The 16,770-nt window shown below is 42.6% G+C and overlaps 1 pseudogene; it reads right to left on the minus strand.

The window, feature by feature from the left end:
* Nucleotides 1-16,770, minus strand: part of LOC136841715 (zinc finger protein 420-like) — an 83,056-nt pseudogene that overhangs the window by 37,296 nt on the left and 28,990 nt on the right.

A 16,770-nucleotide genomic window follows, 5' to 3' on the forward strand; every position in this document is an offset into this window, starting at 1 on the left:
AATTCTCACCCTTATGCCTGGCAGCACGCTGTTTCTTACCCACTTTTCTATCAATTTTTCACCAACTGGACTTATTCGTTTTTCATTTTTTTTATATGTCGATATTTAGAGAATTTTCTTGGCTTTCTCATAAAAAATAATTCATTCGCCTAACTGTTATAGTTTTTGAGCTACGAACAATAATGTTGACAACGGTAACTTTTTTTCGTTTCGATCAATTTATAATGTCAAAATGAAACTGTTGCTGTTACCAAAGCCATTTTTCTTGACTTTCCCTTTATTCTTCAACTTTTCCTCTACTTTTTCGTATATTTACAAAGTAATTTCTATGAAAAATAACCGAGATAGGGCTCTTCAAAAAAAAAATTTTCTTGCGATAATTCTCACCATAGGCCAGCAGAGCGCTCTGTTTCTCACCCTCTTTTCTATCAATTTTTTCACCAACTGGACTTATTCGTTTTCCATTTTTTATATGTCAATATTTAGAGAATTTTATTGGCTTTCTCATAAAAATTATTCATTCATTCCTAACTGTTATAGCTTTTGAGCTCTGAACGATAATGTTGACAACGGTAACATTTTTTTCGTTTCAATCAAATTATAACGTCAAAATGAAACTGTTGCCGTACCAAAGCCATTTTTTCTTGACTTTCACTTTATTCTACAACTTTTCCTCTACATTTTCTTATATTTACAAAGTAATTTCTATGAAAAATAACCGAGATAGGGCTCTTCAAAAAAACTTTTTTCTAGCGATAATTCTCACCATAGGCCGGGCAAACGCTCTGTTTCTCACCCTCTTTTCTATAAATTTTTCACCAACTGAACTTATTCGTTTTTCATTGTTTTATATATCAATATTTAGAGAATTTTGTTGGCTTTCTCATAAAAAAATAATCCATTCGCCTAACTGTTATAGCTTTTGAGCTACCAACGATAATGTTGAAACGGTAACATTTTTTTTTTCAATCAATTTATAACGTCAAAATAAAACTGTTGCCGTTACAAAGCCATTTTTCTTGACTCTCACTTTATTCTACAACTTTTCCTCTACATTTTCGTATATTTACAAAAATAATTTCTAAAAAATAACCGAGATAGGGCTCTTCAAAAAACTTTTTCTAGCGATAATTCTTCACCATACGCTGGCAAATCGCTCTGTTTCTTTTACCTATAAATTTTTTCACCAACTGTTGGCTTTTTCATAAAAATAATTCATTCACCTTCTGTTATAGCTTTGAGCTACGAACGATAATGTTTAACATTTTTTTTTTGTTTAACAGCTTATAACGTCAAAAATGAAACTGTTGCTGTTACCAAAGCCATTTTTCTTGACTCACTTTATTCCTCAACCTTTCCTCTACATTTTTGTATATTTACAAAGTAATTTCTATGAAAAATCCGAGGTAGGGCTCTTCAAAAAAATGTCTAGCGATAATTCTCACCTTATGCCTGGCGGCGAAAATACCCACTTTTCTATCAATTTTCACCAACTGGACTTATTAGTTTTTTCATTTTTTTTATATGTCGATATTTAGAAATTTTCTTGGGTTTCTCATAAAAATAATTCATTCGCCTAACTGTTATAGTTTTTGAGCTACGAACAATAATGTTGACAACGGTAACTTTTTTTTTCTTTTGATCAATTTATAACGTCAAAATGAAACTGTTGCCGTTACCAAAGCCATTTTCTTGACTTTCCTTTATTCTTCAACTTTTCCTCTACTTTTTCGTATATTTACAAAGTAATTTCTATGAAAAATAACCGAGATAGGGCTCTTCAAAAAAAAAAAATTTTCTTGCGATAATTCTCACCATAGGCCGACAGAGCGCTTCACCCTCTTTTCTATCAATTTTTCACCAACTGGACTTATTCGTTTTCCATTTTTATATGTCAATATTTAGGGAATTTTATTGGCTTTCTCATAAAAATTATTCATTCGCTTAACTGTTATAGCTTTTGAGCTACGAACGATAATGTTGACAACGGTAACATTTTTTTCGTTTCAATCAAATTATAACGTCAAATGAAACTGTTGCCGTTACCAAAGCCATTTTTCTTGACTTTCACTTTATTCTACAACTTTTCCTCTACATTTTCTTATATTTACAAAGTAATTTCTATGAAAAATAACCGAGATAGGGCTCTTCAAAAAACTTTTTCTAGCGATAATTCTCACCATAGGCCGGCAAATCGCTCTGTTTCTTACCCACTTTTCTATAAATTTTTCACCAACTGAACTTATTCGTTTTTCATTGTTTTATATATCAATATTTAGAGAATTTTGTTGGCTTTCTCATAAAAAATAATCCATTCGCCTAACTGTTATAGCTTTTGAGCTACTGAACGATAATGTTGACAACGGTAACATTTTTTTCGTTTCAATCAATTTATAACGTCAAAATAAAACTGTTGCCGTTACCAAAGCCATTTTTCTTGACTCTCACTTTATTCTACAACTTTTCCTCTACATTTTCGTATATTTACAAAGTAATTTCTATGAAAAATAACCGAGATAGGGCTCTTCAAAAAAACTTTTTCTAGCGATAATTCTCACCATACGCCGGGCAAATCGCTCTGTTTCTTCCCTTTTTCTATAAATTTTTCACCAACTGGACTTATTTGTTTTTCATTGTTTTATATATCAATATTTAGAGAATTTTGTTGGCTTTCTCATAAAAAATAATCCATTCGCCTAACTGTTATAGCTTTTGAGCTACGAACGATAATGTTGACAACGGTAACATTTTTTTCGTTTCAATCAATTTATAACGTCAAAATGAAACTGTTTTCGTTACCAAAAGCCATTTTTCTTGACTCTCACATTATTCTTCAACTTTTCCTCTACATTTTCGTATATTTACAAAGTAATTTCTATGAAAAATAACCGAGATAGGCTCTTCAAAAATCTTTTTCTAGCGATAATTCTCACCATACACGAGAGCGCTCTGTTTCTTCCCCCTTTTCTATCAATTTTTTTTCACCAGCTGGACTTATTCGTTTTCCATTCTTTTATATGTCGATATTTAGAGAATTTTGTTGGCTTTCTCATAAAAAATAATTCATTCATGACATTCATAGTTTTTGGGTTACGAACGAAAATAAAAAAAATAAAGATTTTTTTTTTTTTTTCAATAACTCACATTTTTTTGTATTTAGAGGGCTGGGACTCTTATTCTGACTATTCCACCATAAAATATAAATATTTAGAAAAAAAGACAGCAAATGAACGTTGTTGGCATAAAATTTATATTTTTGCTGAATTTTCGAAATAATTATTTTTCGCACTGTCGAAAAATCCCAGACACATCGGGCTCATGTGCCCTCAGTGATGTGATAACTATACAGATATGAAAGGGTTAAACCTTTTTGTCTCCTGTCAATTTCTTTGTTTGTACTCTTGAGGATGAAACAAAGTGACTAACTTCAAAAACAGGTTTTGACATAGGAAAACTTCTATTTTTGGTAGTCACTGTTGAGTCCTCAAAACCTCCCACTTCCCTGACAAAAAAAGGCATGGGATTTGGGCAAAAATCATCCTATACATTGACCAGCAGAGAGTAATGGGTTGGTCTTGCCTGCCCCGGTCGTCAACAAGATGGCAGAAGCGCATGCAATAGTAACTCGTTATTTTTTTTTGACATAGAAAAAATGGGTTCAGCTTCGCTAAAGATAAGGGAAAATGCCCTCTTATCTTTGAATCCGTCATACTCTATCAAGTGTCATGGCGTTTTCATTACAACACAATACCCAGGTACAAGACCAGGCTAAAAGATATTTCTTTGACACCAGTCTAGTCACCATGGAGTGCTGGCACTGCATGGGGGGTTAACTCCTTGCAGACTCAACAGTGACTACCAAAAATAGGTTTTTCCTACATCAAAACCTGTTTTTTAAGCATCTGCAGGATTATTCTTTTAAGCTTTAGCAAAACTGAATACAGCACCTGAATTTTTAATGAAGTTTATCCATAAAATCACCACCACCATCCGATTCATCTGCATCCACTTACTTTGTAAAATTTTTTCAATATAAAATGCATTCTTTGAATAATTACAAAATTCTGTGATGCATAATTTCATAAACTTATACTGAATTTATCAAACATAATTCTGCTGTGAAAACAGAAGCGCAGTTTGGTATGAAGATGTATTCCATGTACTGAGTGATATGGCAGTAAATCCAATAACTGATATTATGAAATAGAAGTTAGCAGAGGTCAAAAGGTGGAGATATTCTCATAAGTAAAGATAGGAACCAAGGCACTAAAAAGTTATCAAAGAAAAAATTACCATGCATCAGACATAGGCATGGTAATTATTTTATTACTTTTTCTGAGTCCAGTCCCGTGTCAGCCGGTGAAATTCCATTATAGCACGAATTTCTAGGTATAATATGCTAGATATACCAGAGAAAAAGAGCTTTCAGGAAAGCTGGGGTTACTACCCCAGGTCGAGCGTCTTCTCCAGGAAAGACGTCGGTATAACGAAGGGTGAGTGAAAGATCACTACCACGGAGTCTTACTGAAAGATCTCTCCTATCAAAACCCCGAACAGAGCGGTGAGCCGTTACAGCCCCTACACACCAACACCCGCCAGGACGGCGACACCAGCGCCACCTACCTCATTCCATTTTCTAGCACGTGATTGCTACCTTTTCTTTTGTGTGCTCGTGCCTTTTTTGGATTATTTTCATCTTTCGCCATGTCATCGAGCAGCTTTACCATCTCCAAGTTAAGTACCATCTTATTGTGGGGTTTTGTTCTATTTTTGGCTGTTATGGTCTCGTCTTTTTCATAAATATTGAGATCTTATTATGATGGCCACGGCGTCCTCCGCCAGCCATGTCGACCATGAGGCGACTCCATCAGTTCTTTTCTGTTGGGGTTGTCTCCTTGTCGTTATAGATAGATTTTTTTGCCCCATGGTTCTCCTCCTGGTGGGTTTCCTCATGGCTCCCCTTTGTTTTTTTGAAATTTTGTTTTTTCATTGGCCTGTCGGCCTTTGTTTGGTGATGCCCCATTCCAGGTACCCCAGGTTGGGTTCCTTATTATTTTTAGTCTGTATTAGGCTAATTATTTTATTCTTGGAGATGGTGCTCTCTTTTTATTTTATTTTATTTTTGTTTACCTCCTCAGTGGTAGCGGCAGCCTCAGATCTAACCGCTTCCCGAGGTAGGCTACGCACCCTATTGAGCACATTTTTGTTTCCATTTTTATGTGTGATGGTTATTTAGTGGAGTAGGCTTGTTTTGCTTCCATCCCCTTGCCCTGGGTGTGGAGATCCATCAGGTTGAGGGAGTTTTGGTTGCTGTTTCCTCCAGGGTCGTTTTTTGGTGGGCAGAGTGAGCCCCTTAGTTCTCTTCCTTCATTTGGGGGAATAGAGTTCTTTGGATGTGTTCCTCTAGGCTAATCGCCTTCTTGCCCCCTCTTTCTCGATCCCGGTTGGTTCTCGGCACAAAATTTCTCTCCTGTTTGCTTCCTCCTCCCTTCCGCACTCCTTCCATTTTCCTAGCCTATACTAGGTTAGGTCCCTATTAGGCTTTGCCTAGGGCAGGAGTCGGGCATCGGGCTGGGTCGCTTCCCCCCCTTAGTAGTTCAGGCCACCCTCCCAAGTTTCATTATTCTTGGAGTAGTGTATGTGTGCAGTTGAGCGGGTGATATGTTTCCCCTGTCTCCTGTTCCTTCTTGGTAGCCTACCACTCTCCCCTGCTCCCCCCCCCCCCCCCCTCCAGCCTTGCTCTACTCGTGCGGGTGACGCTAGATGGCGTTTTCTCCGAGTTCAGGGACTCCTCCATTTGGTAGAGGGATTCGCTCCCTCCCATACAGTCCCTAGCATCGCTGTGTTGGTGTTGGTGGTTTGTTTACTGAGCGTGTTCACAACACTCTATCCCACACCTTCTTTCTCCCCGTCCGGGTTACTTGGATAGGGTTATTATACTTGCTCCGGCTTATGTTATGTACATACGAGCATCTTGCCCATCTTGTTTCTCTGGCGGGGAAGTAAGTGAGGAAGGGATTTATATTATATAAAGGGAGGCGGATCCTCCGGTCTCCGGAGCATTTGCCCTTTGTACCATCACTTGTTTAATGTTATTGTTTATGAATTGATATATTTAGATAAGTCTGTTTATCTAACGGAGTACTCTCCTCATTTATATATATATATCGTGAGTCCGGTTCTACACCTGGGGTTCCGCCGTTATTTTTACTGGCAGCCCTTGTGGTGAGTTCTTGTTGTCTCATTCTTTCATTCCCCGGAGTATTCCGGGTCTGGAAGCCTTTTACCTTCCACTCTGTGTATTTTAGAGCTTATTGGCCCAGTTTATGATAAGGAGTTTCTTCTCCGCGGAGTATTCCGGTTGTAGTTGAAATTCCCGGCCTTGCCAGCTTTAGATTGCTTAGGGTGGTAGGTTCATGTACTTTTCACTTACAGACTGTTCGCTGTGAGGAGCCGGGGTGTACCGCTTCCTTCCAACAACCCTACGGTCACGTGAGTGTGCGGACCCACGCTGGTTGTGCGGTCCGGCTCGACGATCTTGTAGTTTGGCACCCTGATGGTTGTGAGGTTTGCTTCGCTTATGCGCAACCATCCAGGATGAGTCGGTAAGTGTGACAGTCTTTCTCCGTTTTACGCTCCTCATATTGTATATTGTTTACGTGGTTCCCGGACTGTTTTTTCGTTCTTGGCTAATTGTTGGTTTTCTTTGCAGGCGGATGAGTCTTCCAAGAAGTCTGCCTTGGAATCCCTCCGGGCCTGGGTGGCTGGGTTTGGCAGGAATGTTCCGTCGGGGAAGCCCTACGTCCTCGACGCCAGGTTGAGGGACCTGCTCTACCCAGGCGCCTGGGGTGGCGGCCGCAGTGCCAGAAGATCTTGCCACCCCATCATCCAGCAGATCCGGGATGCGACCCAGCCACCCCAAGTGGATATCCTCTACGCTGAGGTTTCGGAGGACGTCGCCGCCATGGACTTAGACCTGGAACCCATGAACACCGAACAGGACCAGGTGGTAAGTGGTGAGGTAGGTGAGGTTGTTGGGGCGGGCCCCCTTTTTTGACTCCCCAGCTTCATCTGTTTCTTCCTTTTCAGGTTTTGTGAAGTCTTCCTCCTTGGGTGATAGAGCTCCATCAGCTATCCCCAAGTTGAAGTTGAAGACTTCATGGAAGGCGAAGGGCTATAAGTCCTCGTCCTCCAAGAAGGCATCGCCCTTCCCCGTCGAAGGCTAAGGTCTCAGCACCTGTAGCCTCCGGGAGCAAGTCTGGTTCCTCCGGCAAAGGCGAGTAAGAGGGCTGCAAAACCAAGCCCTCCTCGCCAGCCTGCCTTTGACGCAGAGGCCTTTGCCAACCAGCTTTTTAAAAGGTTCACGGAGGATTTGGACACGAAGTTCAACAAGATCTCCGAAAAGTTTGCCAGTCATGATAATATACTGGCGGGAATGGCTCAACCCACCCCAGCCCAACCCCAGTATGTCATCCCCGACACAGCGGACCTCCGCCGCTTTCGATGTCGGTAACCCTTGGCGTTTTCGCCCTCCGGGCCATCCAACATGATGGCAAACTTACAATTGAAGGTCTTGGCACGAGACGGTTGGAGGAATTGGAATTCTTCCCCGCCGATCTCTTGCCCCCTACCCAGGCTTCGTGAGATTAACGGAGGAAGCATGGATTGCGTTCGATAAGGTTCCTAGGGAGACTGTCATCGTCCCTAGGGACCAAGCTCAATCGGCTCTCCCTGCGCACTCTGGCGGAGTGGCAGGCAGAAAACACAAAGTTGACTCCTTTCAAGGGCAACTTTACCATGTTTGCCCTGGGAGACAACCTTCCCACCCCTGTTTGAACAAAGTCGCTCTGGCTCGGCCCGAGCGTGCTTTGAAGGGTAATCCATTACCGCAGCTGAGGGAAACAGACCCCACTTCCCTGGTATTCCCGGGAAGTGATGAGTTCTGGATGGATGCTCCGTCCACTTTCACTGTCGGGAAGTTGGACCCCTTCTGTGCTTCCTCACAGTTTAGTGAACAGCTCCCCAAGCTGCCGGAATCTTTGCTGAAGGCAGAGTTTGATGCCCGGACTAAGCTAGCCCGGTCCCTGAACTCCGTCTGCCTTCACGGAAGCCACTGCCGTCTCCCTGCGCCGACGAGCCATTTTTCCAGGTCTTGGCTAAGTCCCTGCTGCTGGCTTTCAGTCTGACCTTTTGAGTTCATCATGGCCAGACTGGAATGCAGAAAATTCATTTTTGCTGATGCCACTATCCGTCCACGAGCCTAACAAGCTCATTAAGAGCTCGATCTGGGGACCTAACCTCTTCCCAGAAGAAGAGGTTACGAATGTTATGGCTGAGGCTACAAGGGCCAACCAGAGTCTGCGCTCTCGCTGGGGCATTTCTGCCTATAAGCGCAAGACCCCAGAATCTGGCGGCCCCCAGACGAGAGGAGGCAAACATTTCAGGAGGCATAAGAGGCCCCACCATCAGGCGGTAGTTCAAGCCGCCCCGGTCTCGGCAGTGGCACAGCCTTCCACCTCAAAGGCTCACCCCAACAATATGTGCTGGTCCAACCAGCTCATTCCCTTGCTGCGCCTCGTATGTTGCTTCACCAGCATACAACCCCACCTATGAGGGCCGTGGATACTTTCACGGCCTTAATAGGATCGCAAAGGGGGAAGAGGCAGGGTCCCCTCATAGAGGAAAACCAAACACCACCCCAAGAGGAAAACCTGGACGTGGTAGAGGGAACAAACCCGCTCCCTCCCACTGAGAGAACACAGGTAGGTGGTCGCCTGTATTGGTTCAGGGACCAATGGACCTTCAGCCCTTGGGCACACAGCATTGTGTCCAAAGGACTAGGATGGAGCTGGATCAAGGACCCTCCTCCTCCAACCAGGTTTTACCAGCCACCCTCATCAATCCTACAGGATTACGTGGGCAGAATTGCTCAACAAACAAGCAATAAAGAAAGTAAGGCACCTAAAGTTTCAAGGCAGGTTATTCACTGTTCCCAAAAAGACTCGATCAGCAAAGAGTGATCCTGGATCTGTCGCGTCTAAATCTCTACATAAAATGCGACAAATTTCGCATGCTTACGGTAGCTCAGGTACGGACTCTACTTCCGCGTGGAGCCGTCACCACCTCTATCGATCTTTCAGACGCTTATTATCACGTCCCGATTGCGCGGAACTTCTCTCAGTTCCTCGGTTTCAGACTCGGGAATCAAGCCTACTCCTTCAGGGTCATGCCCTTCGGTCTAAACATTGCGCCCAGGGTATTCACCAAGCTGGCGGACACGGTAGTTCAACAACTCCGGTCCCGAGGGATATCCCTAGCAGCGTATTTGGGCGATTGGATAATTTGGGCACCAACAGTTCTGGAGTGTCAGAAGGCTACATCCATAGTCATCAACTTCCTGGAGTCGTTAGGTTTTCAACTGAACAGAGAGAAGTCCCGCCTGACTCCGAGTCCCGGTTTCAGTGGCTGGGTCTCCAGTGGGATCTGTCCTCTCACACGTTATCTCTCCCGCCTCCCAAGAGGAAAGAGATGCATCTCTCACCAGGAAATTTCTCAAAATCAATCAGCATCCCGCCGATCCCAAGAAAGGGTCCTTGGGTCTCTTCAATTTGCCTCAGTGACGGACCTGCTCTTAAAAGCGAAACTAAAAGACATAAACAGAGTGTGGCGGAGTCGAGCCAATGTCAAGCTCAGAGACAAGGTCTCCTCTATTCCTCGAATCTTAAAGACAAGACTGCGGCCTTGGGCCACAGTCAGAGGCCTGTCCAAGTCAGTTCCGCTTCAATTTCCCCCCCGGCACTAGTTGTTCACACAGACGCTTCCTAAGCGGCTGGGGGATATTCACCAAAACAAAAAGTACAAGGAACGTGGTCCACAATGTTTCAGCAGTTCCATATAAACACCCTGGAAGCTATGGCGGTCTTTCTAACTCTAAAGAAAATCCGCCCCAACCGGATTCATATCAGGCTGGTATTGGACAGCGCAGTGGTAGTTCATTGCATCAACAGGGGCGGCTCCAAATCAGGTCGAGTAAACCAAGTCATGGTTGCTATCTTCTCCCTGGCGAACAAGCACGGCTGGCACCTGTCAGCCACCCACCTAGCGGGGGTACGGAACGTGGTGGCGGATTCCCTGTCCAGGGCTACTCCGTTGGAGACGGAGTGGTCCCTGGACGGGAATCTTTCAAATGGATTTGCCGCCGGGTTCCGGGTCTCCAAGTGGATCTGTTCGCGACGGAGAGCAACTTCAAGCTCCCCTGTTATGTGGCCCCCAACCTGGACCCTCAGGCGTCGCCACAGACGCAATGACAATAGATTGGAACAATTGGGAGAAAATTTATCTGTTCCCTCCAATAAATTTACTGCTGAAAGTATTACACAAACTCAGGACATTCAAAGGTCAACCAGCCCTACTAGCCCCTATTGGCCGAAGAGCAATTGGTTCCCTCTTCTTCAGGAACTGGGATTGCGGAGTCTTCGGATTCCCAAGCCCATACTGACCCAGACAGTACAAACCAAGACTGTGTCAGCTTCCTCAAGAATTCAGAATGCCCTAGTTTTATGGACTTTATAAAATTCGCAGCCCAAAAGGAGCAAACATTGACCCTGTCAACACTCTGTTTTTAGAATCAGATAAAAGAGATTCTACTCTTAGACAGTATGACTCAGCAGTCAAAAATTAGCCTCCTTCCTGAAAGCATCTGAAGCCAAAATCATGACGACTAATTTAGGAGTTTCTTTCTTTAGGTCACTGTTTGAGAAAGGCCTTGCTCCGGCCACTATTACCACAGCCAAGTCAGCCCTGAAGAAAGTATTTCTATACGGTTTTAAAATCGACCTTACAGATTCCTATTTTCATCTATCCCCAGAGCATGCGCTCGTCTGAGACCCGTATCACGCCCACATTCTGTTACGTGGTTTCTCAATGACGTCCTTAAGTTAGCATCAGAGATGGACAACTTTCAATGCTCTTATCAGGATCTGTTAAGGAAGACCTTATTTCTGATTAGCTTGGCTTCAGGTGCTAGAATCTCAGAGCTATCGGCTCTCACTAGAGGTGATAATTTTGTGAACTTCCTCCCGTCCGGAGAGGTCCTCCTTTCCCTGACCCTAGATTCTTAGCCAAAAACGAAGACCCACAAGACAGATGGTCTCCTTGGAAGGTGGTGCCCCTTCCACAAGACCAGTCTTTATGTCCAGTTTATACACTTAAATCTTACCTTTTAAGAACTCCACAGAGTAAGTCGGGTCCTCTTTTATCAGGGAGAAAGGTGGTACTCTTTCACTGAATGCTATAAGACAACAAATTCTGTATTTTATTAAACAGGCCAACCCAGATTCAGTTCCTAAGGTTCATGATATTCGAGCAGTTGCTACTTCCATTAATTACTTTCATAATATGGACTTCTCAGAACTATCTAAATACACGGGTTGGAAATCACCTCTAGTGTTTAAACGCCACTATTTAAAATCGCTCAAGCCCTGAAATTTTCTACAATAGCTGTGGGAAGTGTCATCTCCCCACCTTAACTAATCATATCCTTATCCTCCCCTTTCCCCCCCCCGCCTGCCTCATTTACTTCTCTGCTTATCCTCCTGGTTGATCATGCCTCACTGCCTGGCTCCTCATATTGATGTATCTTGTCTCTGTTGAGTGGAAACTGTAATCTGACATGTTATGATTGTTTTTCTTGTGGGGTACTGGGCAGTTTTTATTTTGCTCCATGTACCCCAGATATATGTATATGTACTGTATATTTTATTTTTCATTTGATTTTGTCTCTTACGTGTTTAGCTTAAGTTTACGTGTGTAGCTTTAAGATTGTATATTCATTTATCCTATGCAAATTTCATATATGTTTCAATATGCTTTAGTAATATTAAGTATTTTTTGGGGGCCTCTTCCCGTCGTGCTGGGGACTTCCCCACTTTTCGTAATATTAAGTCTTTGATGTGCCTTAGGTTTAGTGTTCTTGCTACATGTAAGAGATTCCCTGATTAAAACTATTTTCGTAATTTATGTTTTTTTCTTCAGATTACCTTGTTTCCTCGTAGTTTGCAGCCTTGGCATGATTCTCTATCACTATTTCACCGGCTGACACGGGACTGAACTCAGAAAAGGGATTTTGACAAAGGAAAAATCTATTTCTGAGGAAGGTCCCGTGTCACCCGTGACCCTCCCCTGACACACCTATTGCTCCCCTACTTGCACATGCCAAGTCTGGGGTTAGTGCTAGCATGGAATGAGGTAGGTGGCGCTGGTGTCGCCGAGCTGGCGGGTGTTGGGTGTAGGGGCTGTAACGGCTCACCGCTCTGTTCTGGGGTTTTGATAGGAGAGATCTTTCAGTAAGACTCCGTGGTAGTGATCTTTCACTCACCCTTCCTTATACCGACGTCTTCCTGGAGAAGACGCTCGATCTGGGGGTAGTAACCCCAGCTTTCCTGAAAGCTCTTTTTTTCTCTGGTATATCTAGCATATTATACCTAGAAATTCGTGCTATAATGGAATTTCACCGGGTGACACGGGACCTTCCTCAGAAATAGATTTTTCCTTTGTCAAAATCCCTTTATTACTAAGGGGAGAACTAGTTGAATTCCTCCCTCTCCCCACACATAAAAAAATTAAACACTGTACATACTAAGACGGCCAACTCCAAGCATCAAAGATTGGCTTGACAGTGTGGTACTGAAGTGAATTACTGTATATGGTTTAGCGGTGTAGCAAAACACAAGGACCAAGTACATGCTTACAAAACAGTCTGATTTATTAGTCAGTGACCAAGGTAAAGACATGGATATTAAGGAATATGACATCACCAACATAGCCTATGCCTATACAGTATTCATTCATCTTAGGAATAACTTACCATTTAGTGAGTTTTGGGTATTAAGACTTACATATGTACTGTACATGAAACAATTCTCTTAAATATCACTCATTAAGTACGAAAGAATGTTTAGGTATATATTACAAAATCTTGAAAAGATAAAAATAATAACTTACTTCCACTTTATCATCCAAATGAATCTTTGCATGATACTTGAGATGTGTGTCACGGGAGAATAAAGCAGGACAATGTTCACACTGGAAAATCTTATTAATTTTTCTTGAAGAATATCCCTTTTCTTTTCATTTGAAGCATCAGCCTTTTTTTTCTTTGACCATTTTCTTGTTTTACTTCAACTTCATCCTCATCTTCTGGTAATAGGTCATTGTCAGGATCATCAGGTAAATCTCCTTCAACCTGTAAATTTGAGTCTTAGAGAAAGTGTCTCAAGGTCAAATTTCATCTTTATTCATGGAAAATCATGTTACAAACATAAGATAAACACTGATTACTGCATGTAGTAAATTAATTTCAGTGCTGAAGCCAAGACTCTGGCCATTGAAAACAAGTCCAGCTATCAATCTTTTGCAGTAATAGTACTGGCTGAAAAAGAAGCTGTACATCTGATCAGTGCTGATGAATAATTACAAATTCATGCTGTGGCATATTCAACACAGTGATGAATAGGGCATACCCAGAGATGGAATGGTCATGTAAGTGTATTGTACTACTAGTTAGGTAACACAAGGGCATAGAAAATATGAGGACCAACAAATGCATGAAAGAGGGGAAATGCTGAGTAAAAATGGCTAAAATCTGCTTAACCTGGAAATATTGCAGGCAGAGTGATAGTGGAAAAATGACAAAGGATGAAGTTTACACGTAACACTTTTTTCTATAATGATGTATTTGAGACAAAAGCAGCCATTCAATGCAAGCATGAAATTACTAAAAATATTAGTTGATGAATCATTCATATTGAAAAAATTGAGTAAAAATATAAATACTTAAGATTTATTTTTTAAATACTCACCTCTCCATTATTTAGCATTTAGCTTTTTCATTTAAAGCATCAAGTTTGGCAGATTGAAACAAAAATAAGAACACTTGGTTTTCTATGAATATCAGTTTCTTTTCTACTTCCCCAAGCCCCACCAGGGGAACGATAGGTACAAACACCCGTGAACATTTGAAGCAGTCTACTGTCCATTTTAAATGTGGGGAGGTAGGAGGGCTGTCAGCGAAGGTGTGAGTAAGAGGCAGCCTCTTTCAACTTTGAATTTATTCAAACAACAAACAGACAGGTCAACAGCTCTTCCGAGCGGAAATTTCGTTCCTGACACAAGGCGAACAAACCAGAGGTCAGAGTACAATCAACTGTATTTGTTGAAGGATGGAAAGATGCACATAAATTAATATACAAAACATGAATGAAGTTATGATACATACAGTATGACTTGAATGCTGACATTGTAATGCTTTATGCTAAAGAATGATACATTTAATATAATAATCAAATGATAATATGAAGTCCCCTGTCACTGGCAGGGGTTCCATTCCACATCATTGACTTAACCTGTAAATCGGCAGATAATGTCAGATCCCTGGTTATCGGCATTGATATATATTAAAGGCATATATACAGTTATCATATCACCAAACCTCCTGATCAGAGCCGTTATCAGCGCCAATAAGCAGGATCAGAGCCTAAGTTAATCAGCGCCAACCTCTGGGATTGGGCGCCGATAACTGGAGATCAGTGTCAAAAATCAAGCCATCACTAGACAAGCACCATAAAACCGGATTGAGAAGGCCGCCAATAACCGGGGACTGCCTGTATGTACAAAGGATGCAACTGACATCTGCTGTTGTTGCTATGTGCGCATGTTACAGAGATGCTTGTCGATGTGAGGAGATTTGCTCCAGGTAAGATGGACAGGTGTGTGCCATGAACCCTTAGAACTTAATTGGAGAAGCCTACAGTTGTAGGTTGGTGTCTGGGAGGTGTGCTGGCTTTAGGCGGTTGATGGAGCCCCACGTAGTTCTGCCATCCACTGTCATTTGGTAGGCTTTGTGTCTCCTCTGGATGACATGGTATGGTCCCAAGTAGGCTGGAGATAGGGGGGTTCTGTGTGCGTCTACCCATATGAATGCATATTTTGCATTCTATCGTTCATCAGGGACGTACACTTTTCTGGCCATGTGGTAAGTTGTCTTGGCCGGCGTTATTCGTTTTAATGCTTTGCGGGTGTCAGATAGGGAAGTTGGGCTAGTTGGATATTGAAAGGTATCTGCCAGCAATGTTAATGATTGGCCATACAGGTCTTCTGTTGGAGATGCGTTGAATGCCACATATAGTGACATTCTCAGGCCCAGTATGACCCAACGTAACTCCTTTCTCCAACTCCCGCCTTGACATCTAGCGGTGAGTAATGCTTTCAACAACCAGTGTAGCCTTTCAATGATGCTGTTAGCTTCTGGGTTGTAGGCCATCGTGTGTATTATCTTTGTCCCCAAACTGTCTGTGATGGTGTTCCATAAGGCGGACATGAAGTTTGACCCTGTCGCTCATGGTGATCTGTGGGACTCTGTGTCTGCTGACCCATCTGATGAGAGCTTTCAACAAACTCCACCGCTTCACTGTTGCTGTATCAGTTTGTTGGGCCACCTGGTATTTCTGTTGATGATGGTGAACAGGTATCTATACCCCTTGGAGGGGGGGTCAAGGTCCTACGATGTCAACATGGATGTGGGAGAGTCAGCAGTGTGTTGTGTAGAACTCTCCTATTCCACTTTCTACGTGCCTTGTTATTTTTGACATCTGCCATGGAAGGCACTCTCTCATCCAGTTTTTTATGTCCTTTTTCATTCCTCACCAGATATACCTCTCTGCTGAAATTTGGGTGGGTGCCCAGCCTAATGGGTGAGACAGGTTGTGGGCGAGATTGCAAGCCTTTTTTCTGAGGCCTTCTGACAGGTAGGGGTGAGAGCACCTAGTACTTGTTTCGCAGGCAATGGTTGTCTCTCCATTGTAGACTAACAGGTCACTCCACATAAGGGCGGGGTTGTCCTGCTGCAGTCGCTGTAGATCCATGTCATCTCTTTGCGCCTCTGCTATTTCAGGATAGGCTATCCTGAGCTGGCTGGTGTTGGTGCATTTTTTTGAAAGTGAGTCCACCACGGTGTTTGCTGAACCCTAAAATACTGGTGGCACAGGAGTGGTCAGCTACTGCTGATAGGTGACACTGTTATTGTGCTGACCATGCATCTGCTGTCTTTGTGAAGGCGTACACCAAGGGTTGATGGTCCATTTGTATGAAGAACTGCCGTCCTTCTAGCATGTGATGGAAGTGACGGATGGCTTTGTGGACCGCTAGGAGCTCTCTTTCAATTGTGGAGTACTTTTGCTATGCTGACATTAACTTCTTGCTGAAGAACGCCAACGGCTGACGACTATTATCTGTGTACTGCTCTAGTACCGCGCCCATCACTTTGCTACTAGCATCAGTTGTCAAAGTGAGGGACCTATGGGGTAGAGGAAAGATTAATGTGGCTGCAGAGGTTACTGCTTGTTTTACTGAAAGAAATGTATTATCTTGAACTTCAGACCAACTTAATTTTTTAGGTTTTCCTTCTAAACATGAGTAGATTGGACTCATGATTTTAGCAATATATTTGGGATAAATCTATGATAATAGTTTAGTCCCAAAAATTCTTGTACTGCTTTAATTGTTGTTGGTTTTGGGAAGTCCGTAATTGCTTTTACTTTCTCTGGGAGGGGTTTAATGCCATCTGAGCTTATTTGATGTCCCAGGAATTCCACCGTTTTTTTTGCCCATTCGCACTTGTCTTCCTTTGCTATGAGTCCATTTTCTTTAAGTATCTGCAGCACCCTTCTGACATTCTTAAGATATTGCTTGAGGTTGGGGCTAAATATGGGGATG

This window comes from Macrobrachium rosenbergii, chromosome 9 (genome assembly GCF_040412425.1).
Source record: "Macrobrachium rosenbergii isolate ZJJX-2024 chromosome 9, ASM4041242v1, whole genome shotgun sequence".
Lineage (NCBI taxonomy): Eukaryota > Metazoa > Arthropoda > Malacostraca > Decapoda > Palaemonidae > Macrobrachium > Macrobrachium rosenbergii.